Genomic DNA, 18624 nt, shown 5'->3' on the forward strand with positions numbered 1-18624 from the left:
CACCTCAGCAAAGAAGCAAAAGGACTTTTTGTTTTTTACCAACTGATTTTTGTTTTGTTTTGTGTTTTCCCTTCTCTGGACTCCTTGGCTTTTCCACAACGTGCGTTGCTTTCTTATTGCACAGAGGAAAGTTCTGTGTATCATCCTCTTAAAACAACCACATTGGGCTTCCTTTTCATATCCGTGAAGATTATATCGGTGTTGCTTGGTATTATTTTGCCTCATTAAGGAGTTCTTTCAGGTAGTTAGTGAGTTGGTATGAAGGAAATGTTTAGTATATGGGGAGAAAAAAAAAAAAAGAAGGTTGACATTTACAGCCAGGAGCTAGGTACGCAATTGCAAAGGTCATCAATGAGTAAACAGATATTAATGGTTAGCCGGATAACTGGTACATAAACAGGTCACATTAATAATTAACACCAGGAAAAACTAGCACCTTCAACTGAGCTCAGGAAAGTGTATGCCTGAGGAAACCTTCCAAGAGGACAAGAAAAACTGGGGGGTGATTTCTGGGTGCTAGAGACTTCCATTTTTATATTTCTCATTTTCTCACCAAAAAAAAAAAAAAAAAACTGTTTTGAGACGATAATGATGAAAAGTAAGTGGGATCACGGAAGACAAATTTCTGGATGGCCATTTATTTTATGAATTACACTTAGCCTAATGCTTGATGTTCCCTTGTTTTCCTTCCACAGCAGTGTGGAAAACTGCTCAAGAAATTTGTTTTATCACCAACCTACAAGGTATCTATAAAGGTGTTAACTGCGCTGTTTAGTTTTTATGCCTATGTGTTGAGTTAAAATTTCAGAGCAGAGTGGGTGAAATTTTGCACATGCTGTCATTTACCCTAGATTTTTATTGGTAAAAGTCTCATCCAGACCCATCTTCATGAAGACAAAGTTGTAGGGGACCCAGCAGAGAAACCCAAAGGGCAGCATGGGGCCAGGAAGGACAGTGGGGATCTGGGCAGTGAACAAGCCTGAACCCCAGAGGGTCTAGCCCTGCAAACACATGCCATGAAACCTATTGCTTTTTTTTTTCCAAAGAAGCCAAACTTTACATCGAATCACTGGATTTCTGGACTCTTAAATGTTAGCAACTAATTGAAAGTTTGCTTGGGCCAAACAATACCCATCTACCCATCTACTGCTGGCCACCTCTGGCTATCAGCTTAGAAACTTAGTCTAAATTTATCAAACAAGCAGACAAAAATCCCTGAACACTAACTGAGAGAGATAGCATCTGCATGGATCTTTAAAATTTCTTAAACAGTTTCTAATACACAGCTTTAAAATCGAATACACAGCTCACCATAGGAATATTAGGAAAAACTAAATAAATAAAATGGAAAAGTAAACTTAATAGGTAACTGGTATCCCTGTAAGAACCTAAGCTTATTTGCAAAGCCATGTGAATAAATAGATGAAACGCTTTTGTCCATGTGGTTTCACGGTTTACAGATGAGTGAGTAACACGATTTTCAAATACAATGTGATGAAACCAATTTTTAAATAAATGTGTAGTTTGACTATCAAGCCCACAGGAGACATTGTGACATATCCAACCTGAAAATCAAATTATGTGAGATTGGTTATACCAATAACAGCCACTAACCAACTGCTAAGGTGGACTATAAAACCAGAGACTAGCCAGAGGCAGCAAAAGAGAAGGCTTGGAGAGGAATTGGAAAGAGAGGAAGACACGAGCTTTTCTGCTAGTGAAATATGGTGCAGACTCTCACGTGCAAAAACTTTGGAGGGTTTGTGGGAACTCGGTTCTGAATGTGCTATTAAAGGACTGGTTTTGGTCTCATGGCCTTCTGAGCTGGTCCCTCTCTACTTCTTCATGACCACATCCCCACCACCATGGTTTCTTTGGAACCATTTCCAGCTAGCCTAGTGAGCCATGCTTTGCCTTATCTCCCAGCTTCTCTTACCCAAAGTCTTCTCCACGTCACCCTCACTTTTGACCCAGGAGATTTCTATTTGTCCTATAAAAGTCAGCCAAGTTCAAGAGTCTCCTCTCCCACCTCTCTGCTGCCGGTGATCAGGGTCTCTCCTTTGCGTCCCCTTAAGCACCCCTGTTGTCATCCTGTGTGCCCACACTCACTTCTGCACTACAAACACAGGGACACATCTGTCTCCAACCAGGACTGTGAGTTCTCTGTTGAAAACAGGGGCTGCAGTTTTCATCTTTGAACCCCCAACTACCTAGTGCCGTGCTTGGAAAACAGCACATAAATGTTAATTTAACGCATAAGTGAATGAAATGAATGGATCGTGGATATAATGCTTGGAAAACAGACTGCAATAAGTAAAATAAAAATGAATGAATCTGCTATAGTTGTTTTTTTGTTGGTCTAAATCTTTACACATGTTCACCGCAGCTACACTTGTGATTGCCGGTTTTTGTTTGTTTGTTTTTGTTCCCACGGCTCTTACTGTAATAGTAATAATAACCAACAATTGCACAGTTCTTCAGTTTCCTCATCGGTAAAGCAGAGATGATAACACTTGCCCTGTGGGCTCAGGAGGTGATTGAGAAGACTCTATGACGTAACATATGAAGAGTCCCCTATAAATAAATGGTAAGGAGTCCCTGGGTAGTACAAATAGTTAACACGCTCAGCTGTTAACTGAAAGGTTGGAGGTTCGAGTCTACCCAGATGTGCCTCAGAAGAAAGACCTAGGGATCTGTTTCCAAAACATCAGACTTCAAATCCCTATGGAGTACAGTTCTACTCTGACACATATGGGGCCACCATGAGTCAGAATCAACTTGACCACACCTGGTTTGGTTTGGGTTATGAGTAGTAAAGCCCCAACCACAATCTGGATTGAGCTGTCGGCCCTCCTCAGAGTTCCCGCCTCTGCTCATCTCTATCCTTCCGACTGTATTAAAATTCTCTGCCCACTGTCTAGGTCCCAATTAGTGTATGAGCAAGCACCCTGTCTCCACTCTCAGGGTTCCTGTAGACTTAGCATACATGACACCAGGACCTTAGCAAGTGCTCACTAAATGTTGGTAATATAGTGATATATGGGACAAACATCATAGCCATTTTATTCACTCAAATTGTACTAAGCAACATAAAACAGGACAGAATATAAGAGAAAAAAGGGAAAACGAATTTATTGAGAGGCTACCATTTAGCAGGAACTCTATCTGCCTGATTTTACTTATGGACCGTAGCGCTATGAAGTAGATAACAGTAGCCTTATTTTACATGAACAAACTCTGAGTCTCAACGAGTCGGGTATTTTGCCAAAAAAAAAAAAAAGTTGAGACCATTCCGACTCCTGGAGATCCCATGTGTTACAGAGTACAACTGCACTCCATAGTGTACTCTTGGCTGTAATCTTTATGGAAGCAGATGGACAGGCCTGTCTTCTCTGGTGCCTCTGGGTGGGTTCAAACCCCAACATTTCCATTAGTAGCTGAGCACTTAACTGTTTGTACCACCAAGGGACCTGAAGGATACCTAATAACAGGCAGAACAAGGGCTCATACCCAATACACCAATCTGCCTCCTCACACTCTGTGAGTTACTGAGGACACAGGAGCAATGACTTCTAGAGGCGAAAGAAAGTGCAGGCTGCATCTAGTCCAACCTCAAACCACAGATGAGGAAACTGAGGTTCAAAGAGAAATATGTGGCCAAGGCGACAGAGACAGTAAAAAAGTCAAAACTAGTATGTTCCACATTCACATGTTGTGTCGGGCTTATACACCATTATCAGTAAATTCGCAAGTATATATCATAGCTCATGGAAGTTCTTTAATGATTGAAACTTTGTTTCCTGTAAGGTACTTTTATAAAAATAATACAGATTTTCAATTGTTCCTACAGAGTGACATCCTACAGAACTAAAATTTTTCTTTCAAAATACCAATGACCTCTGTTAGAAAACAGGCCAAGACCATTGCCTGAAACCTCAGCAGAGAAGGCATAATTTGACTGGGAAAGGTCCAATAAGCAATAATTAAAATAATAATTAAATACTAGGAAAGGGCAAAGGCATTTGCTCTTTTAAAAATCAAAAGCAAACAATAAAATAAACCCACTGAGAAAATCACTTCAGTCATCTTTAAAAGCTTTCCCAAATTCCAAATGGCTCTGTTATTAGCGATTCTTAATGCATGAGGTAGTAGTCATTTAAGAATAAATCTTTAAGTAATTCAAAACAAGGACTCTTCAGTAAATAGTTGAAATTAAGGGGAGGGGGGAGTTCGAGTCATCTGGTTTCCATTAGGATGATAAAATAGTTCACTTGAAACCTTTTACAAGATGCTTTGTTACTGGGAGGTGTCTGCACATCTCACTCCATCACCAGCCATTTGACACAACATAAAAGGCTTCAAAAGCCATGTTAGGCCTCTTAATCAAAAACTAATTGTAATAGATATTGGGGAGTGTTAACACGGTGACCGCTAGGTTGTAGCTGTGGTATGGAAGCGGCAGTGAACATTAAACACAACCCCGAGTTGATAGGGCTTATCTCAATTTCAGAGCTAAGTGCTAAGTACTACAGGCCAGTATCTCCTTGCTATTGCTTTGTACCACTTTTGGAGTTAATTGCCCCATAAGGCTTCATCTTCTTAATGAAATTTATAGCATTGTCAAAGGACTTGGGAGATACTGCTGCAGTTTAGGAGACTTTACAGAAAACAGAGACATAAACAGAGGAGAAAAGAAAATACATACTTGGAGCCTAATGCGTCTGCAGCCTGCACTGCCCAGTTGGTGCATGACTCCCCAGGCACGGGGGAGGCATTTGCAGCACATTAACTCTTTCAAGCCTGTAATGGAATATTCATTGAGTGCACTCTAATGGAAAGTTAATAATTGGTATCATAGGGCCCGTGGTAGGCATTCCATAAATACTTAATGATCAGCCCTACAAGACTAGCACTGCCAGCAAGCAACAACTGGGAGCCATTTGCTCTGTGGCCCCAGTGGCTAACACAGTGCCTAAGATCTGGCCAGTGCTCAGGAAATGTTTTCTGAATGATTGATGAATGAATTAATGATCTTACTGGTGAGTACTTTGATAGTAGTTTGCAAATTCCAAAGTGCTTTCATGTTTGATCCTACAACCCATCCACTTGACAGGCCTAGGAGTTCATTAATGACTGATCTGGGACAAGACGGCACTTCGTGGTTCCCATTCTAGCCTCCTTTGCTTCAGATGGACTGGAGAGATCCTGGGTGACTACCCTGTCTTCTCAGTCTGAGTAAGGAGGATTTTCAAAGTTAACGACTAAAGGCAACTTGGGATCCTAGTTTAGATCCTGGAGCAGAAAGAGAACCTTAGTGGAAAAACTGGTGAAATCTGATAAAGTCTGGAGTTTAGTTAATAGCATTGTACATAACTGTAGTCAATTTATTAGTTATCATCATGATTGAGTAACATATCAACATTAGGGGAAGCTGCATGAAGGGTATATGAAAATTTTCTCTACTATCTTTGCAATTCTTCTGTAACTCTAAAATTATTGCAAAATAAAAAAAGTTTTAAAACAAACCACTATTAAATGAAATCTATATTATTGCCCTGAATCAGCTTTTGGACAATTCTAAATTAATATTGCTAGAGAAAAAGCCAAATATAATTACTCAACTACTTGTCAACTAGTTAGAAAAACCATTTGCAAATGGGTAAAAATATAATTTCTCTTCCCATTTTATATGTTCTTCTCTATAAACCATAGAGTTTTACATTATGTTTTTGTATCCTGATAACATAGAGTTTTTTGCTTTTTTTTTTAATATATATAACAAGTGGAATCTTTACTGATCTGTGTTTTCCAGTTTATAAAATTACTAATATTAAGAATAATTGTAATACAATTAGAAGAGATGATAAAAATTTCGATAAAGGGCACCCAGGGAATTAGAAAGTAAAGACGCTAATTCTGACTATAGCACAACACACAGGATTTTGAATTATAGCTCCCCCACCCAGTTCTTCGATCACCATCTTCCTGCAAATGACTCCCAAATTCATAATTCTGACCCAGACATCTGTCCTGAGCTTCAGTTCAAACATCTGCAGGAGCAATCAACCTAAAAAGCTCAGCAACTCAATTTTCTTCCATCTTGTTTTCTGTCAGACCCTAAGGTGTTGCTCTTGTCAGCCTGTTCAAATCTGGCTCGCTAACACCAAGCTCATGATCCAGACTGTTTGAAGTGGGAAGGAGGAAGCACAGGGTTGGTAACTTCCTTCAAAGGGCACAATAGAGCAGTTTCACAAATCATTTCACTCTTAAACTATAAGCCAGAATTTAGTCGAATGGCTACACCCACCTGCAAAGGCAGCTGGGAAATGCGCTCCAGCTAAATGGCCATGTATCCAGCTAACATTGACAGTAGAAAATTGAATATTAGAGAACCATTCTGAATTCCCGCCACAATTATTTTGTAGAAATTTACTTCCTGTTTATTTTTTATTTTTACCTACAAAGTATGCTCATATTTTTATAGAAGATTTAAGATGCAATTTAACCCTTTAAAGCACACAATTCAGTGGTTTTTAGTATATTCACAGTTTTACAACCATCACCACTATCTAATTTCAGAACATTTTCATCTCCCCAAAAAAGACCCAAAACCCATTAGCAGTCACTCCCAATTCTACATTTCCCCTTTCCCCTGACAACGCCTAAGCTACATGCTGCCTCTATGAATTTGCCTGTTCTGGACAGTTCATAGGGGCCCTGGTAGCACAATGGTTAAGTGCTGGACCACTAACAGAAAGGTTGGCGGTTCCAACCCACCCAAAAACTCCAAGGGAGAAAGGCCGGGCAATCTGCTTCCATAAAGATTACAGCCAAGAAAACCCTATGGGGCACCTCTACTCTATTATATGGGACTGCTATGAGTCAAAAATCTACTCAATGGCACCTAACAACAACAACAAAATATTTCATGTAAGTGGAGTTATACAATATGTGATCGATCGTTCATGTCTGATTTTTCCACTTAACATGTTTTCAAGGTTCATCCATGTTGTAGCATGTATTAGTACTTCATTCCTTTTTATGATCAAATATATGGAGGATAATTCTTTGGTCATTTTATGACCATTGTATGGATATAGCACATTTTGTTTATGCATTCCTCAGTTGATGGACATTTAGGTTGTTTCTACATTTTGGCTATTATGAATAATGGTGCTGTGAACATTCGTCTACAAGTTTTTGTGAGGGCGTATGTTTCCAGATCTCTTGGGTATGTACCTAGGAGCAGAATCGCTGGGTCACAGGGTAACTAACTCTATGTTTATTATTTTGAGAAACTGCTAAACTGTTTTCCAAAGTGGCTATACCATTTCACATTTCCATCAACGATATTTGAGGGTTCCAATGTCTTTACCACTTTTCCAGCACTTTTAATTTAGCCATCCTAGTTGGTGTGAAGTGGTATCTCACTGTGGGTTGATTTGTATTTCCCTAATGACTAATTACATTGAGCATTTTTTCATGTGCTTATTGGCCATTTTTATATCTTCTTTAGAGTACTGTCTATTCAGATCATTTTCCTCCTTTTTAATTGGGTTGTCTTTTCTTGATCGAATTGTAAGAGTGTTTTATATATTCTGGATGCAAGGCCCTTATCAGATATATGATTTGCAAATATTGTTTTCTCATTCTTTGGGTTATATTTTCACTTTCTTTGATTTTGTCTTTTGAAACACAATTTTTTTCTCTTGTCACTTGATTTTAGTGTCATTTATAAAATATATATTTTTTTTTATGGCCTAATTCAGGTAAGGAAGATTACTCTTACATTTTCTCCTAAGAATTTTATAGTTTCAACACTTACATTTAGGCGTATGACTGATTTTGAGTTAATTTTTTTTATATGGTATGAGGTAAGAGTACAACTTTATCCCTTTGCATGTGGATTTCCAGTCAGAAAGACTATTTTTCACCATAGAAAATGGTTGGTGCTCTCATCAAAAATCAGTTGACCATAAATATGAGGGGTTATTTCCAGACTCTCAGTTCTACTCTACTGGTTTAAAGATCTGTCTTTATGCCAGAATCACGCTACCTTGATTACTGCAGCTTTATAGTAAGTCTTAAAACTGGGAAATGTGAGTTCTCCAACTTTGTTATTTTTCAAGCTTGTTTTGGTCATTTGGTGTTCCTTGCATTTCCATTATTTTAGAATCAGCTCATCAATTTCTATTAAAAAAAAAAACTGGGCTTTTGATAGAGATTACATTAAACCTGTAGATCAATTTGGGGAGTATCATCCTTCCAACTCATGAACACAGGATGTCTTTCCATTAATTGAGGTCTTCCTTAATTTTTTTCAACAGTGTTTGGTAGTTTACAATGTAAAAATCTTGAACTTCCTTTAGTAAATTTATTTTATAATATTTGATACTATTGAAAATTGTTTCCTTAATTTCATTTTCACATTGTCAGTGTATAGAAATACAATTTATTTTTGTATATTGAACTTGTATTACTCAACCTTGCTAATTTGTTTATTAGCACTAATTTGTGTGTGTGTGTGTGTGTGTGTAGATTCCTTAAAATTTTCTATATATATATTTACAATTCTATATACAAATTTCTAGATACTCATTTGCAAATAGAGATAGTTTACTTCTGTTTTTCCAATAAGGTTGCCTTTTCTTTTTCATACCCAGTTGCTCTGGCTAGAACCTTCAGTTCAATATTGAATAGAAGTGGAGAGAGGAGACACCCTTGTCTTGCTCTCAATCTTAGGGGGAAAGCATTCAGTCTTTTACCATAAAGTATAATGTTACCTGTGAGTTTTCATAGATAGCCTTTATCAGGTTAAAGAGGTTTTCTTCTATTCTATTCTATTCCATGAAAGGCTGTTAGATTTTGTCAGATCCTTTTTATGCATCTATTACGATGATAATGTGTTTTTTTGTTCTTTATTCTATTAATATGGGTAGCATATTAATTTTTTTTAATGTGTGTATGTATGTTGGCGCACACCTTTAACTCTTAACTAGGCAATTGAGAACTCTGCTTTATCCTTTACTTTCTGTTTACATAGTCTCAACATCAGCCAGAGGTGAGAGATTAGAACTTTCTCAGGTCTTCCCTGAGCACATGTACAACCCTGCACTTGCAAGTTGCCTTCTTTTCCCAGGAAAATGTTGAAGCTTTCAAAGGCCTCTGTGGGTATCTCATTCCCCAATTTTTCCTTTTTAAGTTTTTTGGTCAGCCTCTTGTTAACCTCAACTGCTATCACCACCTCAGGCAGCTACAATGTTAAACAGTTGCCACTGATTGTTTTCAACAAATGTCCTAGGGATAGAACTGTTTCCACAGAGCAAGCTCTAAGGTTAAATAAATAAAACCACTGACCGTGGAGATTTTCAAGAAGCCTTCGGACAGGTCAAATCATGATTCTCTAGGGATGGGGCTTTTGAGGGAGCTACAAATCTGTTCTGCCCCCTTCAGTGACTATTAGACTGCTTGTTTTCCCAGCTACCATACTTGTAAGGCCACTGGTTTTCAAGGCTACTGTAGAGCCAGGGAGAGGGGAATGGTGGTGGGAAGGGTCCAAATGCCACACTGCTCCCTATTTTTACCAAGATTTAGCTGACTTTACTGAATAAACACTGCTTGGATTGTTGCAAGCCTTTCGATAATTTCCAGAGTTCTGAAAATTTTTATTTTGATGATTTTTGCCTGTGTTCCCATTGTTTTTACAGAGGAGCGAATATTTTGAGGTCCTTAGGACTCCACCATTCTAGAAGTGCTTCCTTACTCATTGGTGTTTTAAGCTAAATAAATGTATACATTTCAAGTTTGTAATCATAGCATGAGTTGGGTTAAATATAACTATTGCAAAGGATATTGTTCTTTTTGAGGCCCAGAATGGTTGTTAGTCAAACCCAGATGTGAGTCACTTCAGAAATTCTTCTATTATAATCCATACAGATTAGGACACCAATGCTGATCCTCCAAATATTTGAATTTCAACAAATATTTATGGATTACATACTACATGCAAAGAACTATGTTAGTTTCAGTGGAAAACCCAAAGACATAATATATGCTCTCAGTGCCTGCTCTGAGATGTAGGAAACACATACATACCAAAACCTAAATAATAAAACATATACGCTTCCCACTTGTCCATAGACAATACTAGCACATAGATAAAACAGGATAACAGTAATGGTAAAAATAAAAAAAGTTTTATTCTTCTGTGATTTGCAGATACTCCAAGTCTCATCTTTGTACTCCATCATAAGTCTCCTAGCACTCCTGAGTTCTTTGGGAGCCATCTCACCCTCTGGAAACTGTTTAACCCACTAACTGCCCGAGTAGTTAAAGAATAGTATCCAAGCTACTTCCCTGCAGAGGAGGTTGAAGGGGTTATACAGGAAGAAGAGTTCAGCTGCTAACCAAAAGGTCAACAGTTCAAATCCACCAACCACTCCTTGGAAACCCTGTAGGGCAGTTCTACTCTGTCCTGTAGGGTCACTGTGAGTGAGAATCAACTCGACAGCAATGAGTTTGGTTTTTTTTTTTTGGCAGGGGGGGTTTAAGGTAAGGAGCAGGATTTGGTATGTGGTTCACAGCTGTATTTAGATGACTGCAACATTACTTGGTACATGGTGTTGTTTTTGTTGGTTGTTATTGAGTTGGCTCCAACTCGTGGCAGCCCCATCTGCAACCCCAGGAATGTAACATTGCCGGGTCCTGCACCACCTTCATGATCACCGGTATGCTCAAGACCATTGTTGTGGCTACTGTGTATTTTTAGTGACTTCCAACCTAGGGGGCTCATCTTTCAGCACCATATAGGACAATATTCTGTTGTACTCCGTAGAGTTTTCATTGGCTAATTTCTGGAAGTAGATCTCCAGTCTTTCTTCCCAGTTTGTCTTAGTCTGGAAGTTCTACTAAAACTTGTTCACCATGGGTGACCCTGCTGGCATTTGAAGTATTGGTGGCAGGGTTTCCAGCATCATAGCAAAACAAGAGCCACCACAGTACGATAAGCTAGCAGATGGGTGGTAGACTTCTCATATAGTTGGCACAATAAATATTTGTTGAGAATACTGACTGAATTGTTAATTGATTGATTCATTTTTTAATTGCCCCACCTTTCTTTTCTCCAAGTCTTAACAATACAAGCATGTAAGGGATATAAAGCTGAGTCTAACACCACAATTAATAAAAGAGCATTTTGTATGGTTATAATGACTGGGTGCACTATAAGCACTTGAACCTGTATGGCAGTGAGAACTTCAGACAGCTACGTTCCTTTTCTTCTGATCCCAAACAATATAATTAAAAAGGATTCACGGAAATGTAGACGTTTCAACCATTTTGCCTGGAATGTTGGCTCTGTCCAATATAACCCAGGCTGTAAATACAAGATTAGCGTCTGCGAAGGGAAAACTCTCCTTCTATAAAAGTGCATTCAGAAGAAAATCTCTACTTTTTTCCCCCTTATGGAAGCAGCAGCATTATTTGTAAGCCCATAATTATCTTTAATGTTCCACAAGGATATAAGAGCTACAAATGGTAAAACACAACCTGAAACCACATCGCTGGACTCTAAAATGAGCCAGCTAAAGATGATACCCTTTTCCCGACTATCAGTTTAGTATATAAATGAGAAGACATAAAGTAGTTTTAGATTTAATTAAAGTAATTGACTGAATTGCATTTTGTAGTTGTGATTGTCATTAACATTCTTGACCCCTCTGTCACATGGATGTGCCAGAGAATTTTTCCAATGGATATTTATTATGAATATTATCATCAATAAGCACCATCAACATATTAAAATTAATTTTAACTTCTTTATGGAAGACTGAAAGCGCAACCAGCTGCTGAAAACCATCCGTTCTAAATCATTTTTTATCGATTCAACATGGTTGAACTCAAGTACAACTAATAGGGAATTTTATGTGTGTGCCGGCAAGTTTATATATATATATATATATATTTAATTTTATTCTATATCTAACTTCGGTTACATTAATCATACAACCAGATTTTCCAAAGCCCTGGGATTCACTTTCTATTTTGAGCGTTTATTGTACAGTTCTCATGATGGCTTACTTTATGCCCGTGTGTATATGCAGCCACCCATGGACATTTGGTCTTATTTTGACTGCTTGCAAAGAGCTTAATAAAAGACAGGCTTTGGTGCATCAAAAGAACTTAGTCCACAGGTGTTCTGAGCTGGGATAACCTGTATATAGAACAAACAATTAAGCTCTGGAATTTGAGACTCTAAATTGTATCAGTTGAGCACCTGTCCTGAAGGGGAGAAAACACCTTTTCATTACATTACCTGCGGGCATGACTGGCTTCGGGCTTGGAACTGTGTAGAATTTCAGCAGATCCTATTCCAGCACGTTAGCCGAGATGCTGCTGTTCCTTGTTAACGGTGCCAAGGGCTTCAAGTTGAGCGCCTTTAGAGAATATCTCCATCTCCATATGCATTCATAGCTCTGTGTCTCTCCATTTCTCTTCCTACATCTACTATTTGCTGAGCACCTAGGACAAGCCAAGCATCGTGCTAAATATTTGAAATACAGTTTTACATTTAATCCTCCCAACAGCACTGCAAGGTAGGTAAGAGGAAACAGACTTCAAAAGGATAAGTAATGTGCTCAAGGTCATGTAAGTGTAAGTGGTGGGGTCAAGATTCAAAGCCAGGTCAGTGGGACCCCAGAGCACTCTGTCTTGATCACCACACTATCGCATGTGCGATGTCCAGAGTATCACACCCCTGGGTAACTTCTGCCTTCTTGTTAGCTCCTCTTTCCCACTCAGGCCTTCGTTATTGTTTCTAGAAGCTCTATCCCCGCCCTTCTCACTCTAAATAGCTCCCTGATTGATCCCATCACTCCCACCAACTTCAAAATCCATCTCTCCAGCCAGGCTTCTCTCCTGTACTCCAGACCTGTAAATTCAACTTGCTGTTCCCGCCTCCACAGGAGTCTCATGGGCTGTTGCATTGTACCACTTTCAGAATTGACCAAGGCTAGTATCCGCGGGTATAACTGTTCTTCCTCCAATATTGCCAAGGTTAGCAGATGGCAGCATCACCCATCCAGGTTTTTCTGTGAAAACTAAGCCACTCTCCTGGGCTCCTCCCTCTTCCATTTCCTGTTCTTCATCATCAGCCAGCTCACACCACCTCTCATTGTTTTCACCTCCTCGTATCTCTGAAATCTGTCCTCTATCTCTACAGTGTAGTTCACAATTAGGCACAAATTTGGCAATGTCTGGTTTTGCCAGGGAGCCCTGGTGTCACAATGGTTAAGAGCTATGGCTGCTAACCAAAAGATTAGCAGTTTGAATCCACCAGCAAACCCTATGGGGCCATTCTACTCTGCCCTATAGCATCGCTATTAGTCGAGATTGACTCTACAGAAATGAGTTTGTTTTCTTGTTTTGTTTGGTTTGCCAAAACTGGTGGGGCGAGGCTTGCTACTGGCATCAAGTGGGTAGAAGCTAGGGATGCTGCATCCTTCCATGCACAGAACACCCTCCACAACAAAGAATTATCCAGACCAAAATGTCAATAGTGCTGAGGTTGCAAAACCCTGGTCTAGTCCCAAGAAGCATCATTGCACAGCTACATACTGCCATAGCCCCTAGCTGATCTCTTCATATCTACTTTTACTCTCTTCAACTCATTCTCTATTCCAGAATAATCTTTAAAAACACAAATAGAATGCCTCTCTAAAACCGACCAATGGCTTCCCATTCCTTTTCTGATAAAATACTGATTTGTTGACTTGCCTTACAAGCCAAACAAAGCCTGGTGTGTTTCTTTACCTAACTTCAAGCCCCTCTTTTCCTTTATCTCATCTTTCTTCTCTTGCCTATTAGGTACAGGATCCCATTCCTTTTGAGAGTTTCTATAACCGCTATACTTCCCACACTCCCTACACACCCTTGCTCAAGTGTCGTCTTAACAAAGAGGCCTTCCCTGGCCTTCTTCTCTCCCTCCCCACGCTGTTATTGTTGTTGTTAGGTGTGTAGTCTTCCTCTTTTTGGCTGACCCTCTACTTTACCAAGCATGATGTCCTTCTCCAGGGACTGGTCCCTCCTGATAACATGTTCAAAATATGTAAGACAAAAAGTCTTGTCATCCTCGCCTCTAAGGAGCATTCGGGTGATACTTCTTCCAAGAGAAATTTGTTCATTCTTCTGGCAGCCCATGATATATTCAATATTCTTCCCCAACACCGTAATTCAAATGCATCAATTCTTCTTCACCCTTCCTTATTCATATGAGGTGATTGAAAACACCATTATTTGGGTCAGGTACATCTTAGTCCTCAGAGTGACATCTTCGCTTTTTAACACTTTAAAGAGGTTTTTTGCAGCAGATTTGCCCAACACAATAGGTCATTTGATTTCTTAACTGATGCTTCCATGGGCGTTGATTGTGGATCCAAGTAAAATGAAATCCTTAACAACTTCAGTATTTTAGGTTTATCACGATGTTGCTCATTGGTCCAGTCACCAATGAGCAGGGTCCCTATAACCTGCTTTAATTTTTTTCCTAGCACTTCCCCTCACCATATATATTGGCCTGTCTATTTGTTTATCTTGTCTTCTTTCACCAGAATTAAGCTCCATGACAATAGAGACATCTGATTTTAGCATAATATTGTATCACAAGTGCCTGTAACTGTGTCCAGCACATAGTAGGTAATCAATTAGCATTTACTGAATGGACAAGGACAGCATATATATATCACTCTTTCCTTCTTAAGTCATATATATTCATTATATAAAATGTGCAAGGACTTCTGATGTTTTGTTTTGCTGAGCTGTCACACGACAGAAAATAACTTGTCACGATTCAGGCGAAACCAAACTGAAAGCAAGTGAAAAGCTGGCTTACAGCTGCATATCGCCCAACCTCCAGGCCACATAGACCAGTCAGGCAGGCCAGGCACAAGCAGGGACCAAGCACCTCTTCATGCAGCTCACAGCACCCTCATTGAACCAAAAATCACAATGCATTTGACTAATTCCTTGCTTGCTGATGAAATTCACCATTAAAATCCAGACGGACCAGAGGAACCAGGGAGTGGTGCTGTCACAGCCACAGGCCCTCTGTCTCTGGGAGGCAATGGGTACATTTAACATACCTCTTTCTGCCTTCGCACAGACAGCAATGGCCTCTGCGGGTGGTGGAATACCAGAATATTCATAAATTTTGATGTTCCACGATATGAACATGGAGGGTCACCATAGCCAAAAAGGGAGATTTTTTTTTTGTAGTAGTATTAGTAACCCCAACAGAAGTGATAATTATTATTATTATATCAGCTGACATGTATTGATTGTTTACAATATATCAGATACTGCATCAAGTGGGTGGACACGGGGGAAGTTGCTAAATACCCTACAACGTACAGGATAGCTGCCTATACGTGAGCTCATTTTGTCTTCACAAGACCTAACTGTTGGGTAGTTTATCATTCCTGTTTTACAGATGAGAAAACTGAGGCTTCGTGAGATTGGGTAACTTGCCCAAGGTCATGCAGCTAGTTAGCTGAACAATGGCTGGAATAACTGATTCCAACGAATGTTCATGTTCTTTCATGATTCTCTCTTTCAACGTAAAGATTAGAAACATTCAATACACTAATTTTAGAACTGTAAAAATGGAAAGAGAAACATCGCATGTTTCTCTTTTTACCATAAGTGGTAAAAAGAACAATATTAGGCAGTAAATAAATCCCAAATCACCCAGCTAGAAAAGGCTTTCAAGTTTAGGAGAAAAGCAACATCAATTTGACTTGGGATCATCAGGGTAGGCTTCATGAAGGATGTGGTAACTGAGCTGGATGAGCTTGGAAGAATAGAGAGAGCAATGAAGAGTTTCCCACAAAGGAGGAACAGTATAAGGAAAACCATAGTAGAAGTTCAAATATCACATATGGGGTTAAGTAGAGCAACCTGGCAAAAGTGGAGGGTTTAGCTGCAGCAGTGTTTCTCAAACTGTTCTACAAGGTGGCTATGGTATTTATGGGCAGAAAAGGGTTTTGGCATCAGTTGTGCTTGGGAAATGCTAAGTTAAACAATTTTTTTTGCAGGACTTCTCAGAGCCTTTAGTGAGCTTAAACTGCATTATAAATCTCAAGGGGAGGATATTATACACTGGGTTTGTTTCAACAATTTATTTGACCACTAGACTGTCTTCCCTTTTTTTTACAGAGCACCTGTTAACATCTCATTAATCAACATTCTGTGGAAACAGTCTGTTGTGCAGGTATCATGGGGAATAACTCAGAGAATATTGACAGGGACCATTCCATGGGGGTCCTGGGTTCCTCTGGTAAGGAGCTCTGGAGTTGTAGCACAGGAGAGTTGGTGGAAGCTTCTGAATAGAGATGTGACATGATCAAACATTATTTGAGAAGATTTGTCTGGCAGGAAAAACAGACATCATCAGACAAGGAATACCAACGAGAACTACTGTGTGGTCAAGTTATAAGGTCATAAGGGTCTGACCTCAACTGAAAAATTGTCTCTTCATCCTTTCCACAAGGGAGAAAGAGCATAAGGAAAGTCAATCATCACAACAACTCTCAGGGCCCTAGTCAGTCTTCTGAGGTTGTTAGAAATTCCCGCCTACGTAGGTCCGTGATCACAAGACAGAAAATCGAGAAGATGCTGAAAGAAAATCCCATGAAGCAGGTCGGATCATATCATCTCCCTATTTAAAAGCTTTTCATAGTATTAACAATAAGATACTTCCTCTGGCCTATGAGGACCTGTATGGCCAGACCCCCATCCACCTCTCCTCCACACCTCAGACCACTGTCCCCTTTGCTCAGGCTCCCAGTGACTATCGCAAGCGCATTCCTTGTCAGCACTCCATTTGACTGTAAGCTCCATGAGTTTAGGGTTGGTGTGTGTTTTCTCTGACCCCATTGCCTACCGTGTAAGTAGGAGCTCCATAAATATTCTTGAGTGGATGGATGAATGAAAAGCTTATTCACTAGAACTGATGTAGCATGTTTTAAAATGCTTTCTAATGGATTCACACAATCTCCAGCCCAATCCCCCAATATCAAGATTAACACATTGTAAAATAAAACCTTCCAAATGTACGTGCAACCCTTCCTGGTTGGCTTTATGTCTCCCATGACTCCTCAAGTTTCTCTGAATCAGAGACTTCAGCTGGCTAGGATTCTATTTGTCCCTTCTCAGTGGGCAGAAACCCAGACGTGACAATCCCTCCTTGTTTAGCCTTTTTCCTGTTCCCAGATCACTCTACAGAAGGCATCATCTACTTCAGTGTCTCGAATACCTTCCTGCCTGCTAACACCTGTTGAATTATGGAAGAGTGAGCCTATTAGTCCATTTCCACTCTGAATTCTTAACCTTACTCAGTCAAAATTTCAAATTTAATTCAATCGGGAAATGTCATATAAAAGTACCTGCCCTCACTTCAGACTCTGGGCAAATTGAGACCTTTCTACTGAATTGCCTATCCCTGAGCAGTGTAAACAGTTAACACACTCTGCTGCTAACCAAAAGGTTGGAAGCTTGAGTCCACCCAGAGGCACCTCGGAAGAAGGCCTGGTGATCTACTTCCAAAAAAATCAGCTATTGAAAACCATATGGAGCACAGTTCTACTCTGACACACATGGGGTTTCACCGTGAACTGGAAAAGACTTGACAACTGGTATACACTGAACTGCCTACTAGGTGAAACCACACAGATTAAAATGAAATCTCATTTGTTTTCTAGATTTTCAAAAGAATAATCAAGATTTTCCATTGAGGTAGACCAAACTACCTGTTTCTTCTCACCATTCCATTACATCCCTTAACGAATATACAGTTCAACCATCCTGCGTTCTAAGGAGTTTCAGTATCTAGAATCAAATGGTATTTTATTGTTACAACTGCTTCCCACTGCTTTAACCCTTTTACCACCTTATGTGTCACTCTTTCAAAGACATATTTTGAGATGAAGACCAAATGGACCCTTTAAGCCTCCTTTGAGAAGAAATTTCTCCCTTGTTTTGCGAGACAGGCCCACTTGTATAAGGAAAGGGCCTATCTGGCCACATATTGGGCCTGGGAACCCTTCTCTGCTTCTGCTTCCAGAGGACAATCACCCCCGATGATTCAGACACCAGCACACCCAAGTCTTCACACTACACCTCTAACAGCTACAAAATATTTCTCTGCAACCCTAGGCTAGCATCAAGGCCAAAAGTGATTGTCACCAAACACCCTCAGCCAGCCAGCAGTTCTTAGGCTTGGCTTACAGTGCTTTGTCTTGGGGGCTATCTAAAATGAATGAGCTGTGTGGCCACCCTCTGTTTTCCCTCTATCTCCAGAAACACCAGAATGTTCTCTGAGACACCTTGAGGTAAATGAAAGTTTCCACTCATTTATCTATGCCGCCCGGCAGTGGTCGGTCAGTATCAGCACATATCTTTGGACATTGCCCAGATAAGTTATATTTGATCTAGTGACCTAAAGGTGAATTGTAGGTTATACTTAATTACACTCGTGAGCCAAGTGTAACTCAGTAACAAACCTTCATATTTCACTCTGAAATACCGTGAAACCCCTTAAGGGAGTCCACTGATTATACCTTAGAGGTTTGT

At 39.7% G+C, this 18624-nt stretch overlaps 1 long non-coding RNA gene across 1 annotated transcript in view; it reads right to left on the bottom strand.

Moving 5' to 3' along the window:
• Positions 1–18624, bottom strand: part of LOC126057159 (uncharacterized) — a 134414-nt gene continuing 115790 nt past the window's right edge. Inside the window, exon 7 of the long non-coding RNA XR_007512440.1 lies at positions 1–18624. This exon is cut by the window's right edge and continues 16015 nt beyond it. This is a non-coding gene — a long non-coding RNA (uncharacterized LOC126057159).

The sequence above is a fragment of the Elephas maximus genome, chromosome 13 (genome assembly GCF_024166365.1).
Source record: "Elephas maximus indicus isolate mEleMax1 chromosome 13, mEleMax1 primary haplotype, whole genome shotgun sequence".
In the NCBI taxonomy this organism is placed as follows: domain Eukaryota; kingdom Metazoa; phylum Chordata; class Mammalia; order Proboscidea; family Elephantidae; genus Elephas; species Elephas maximus.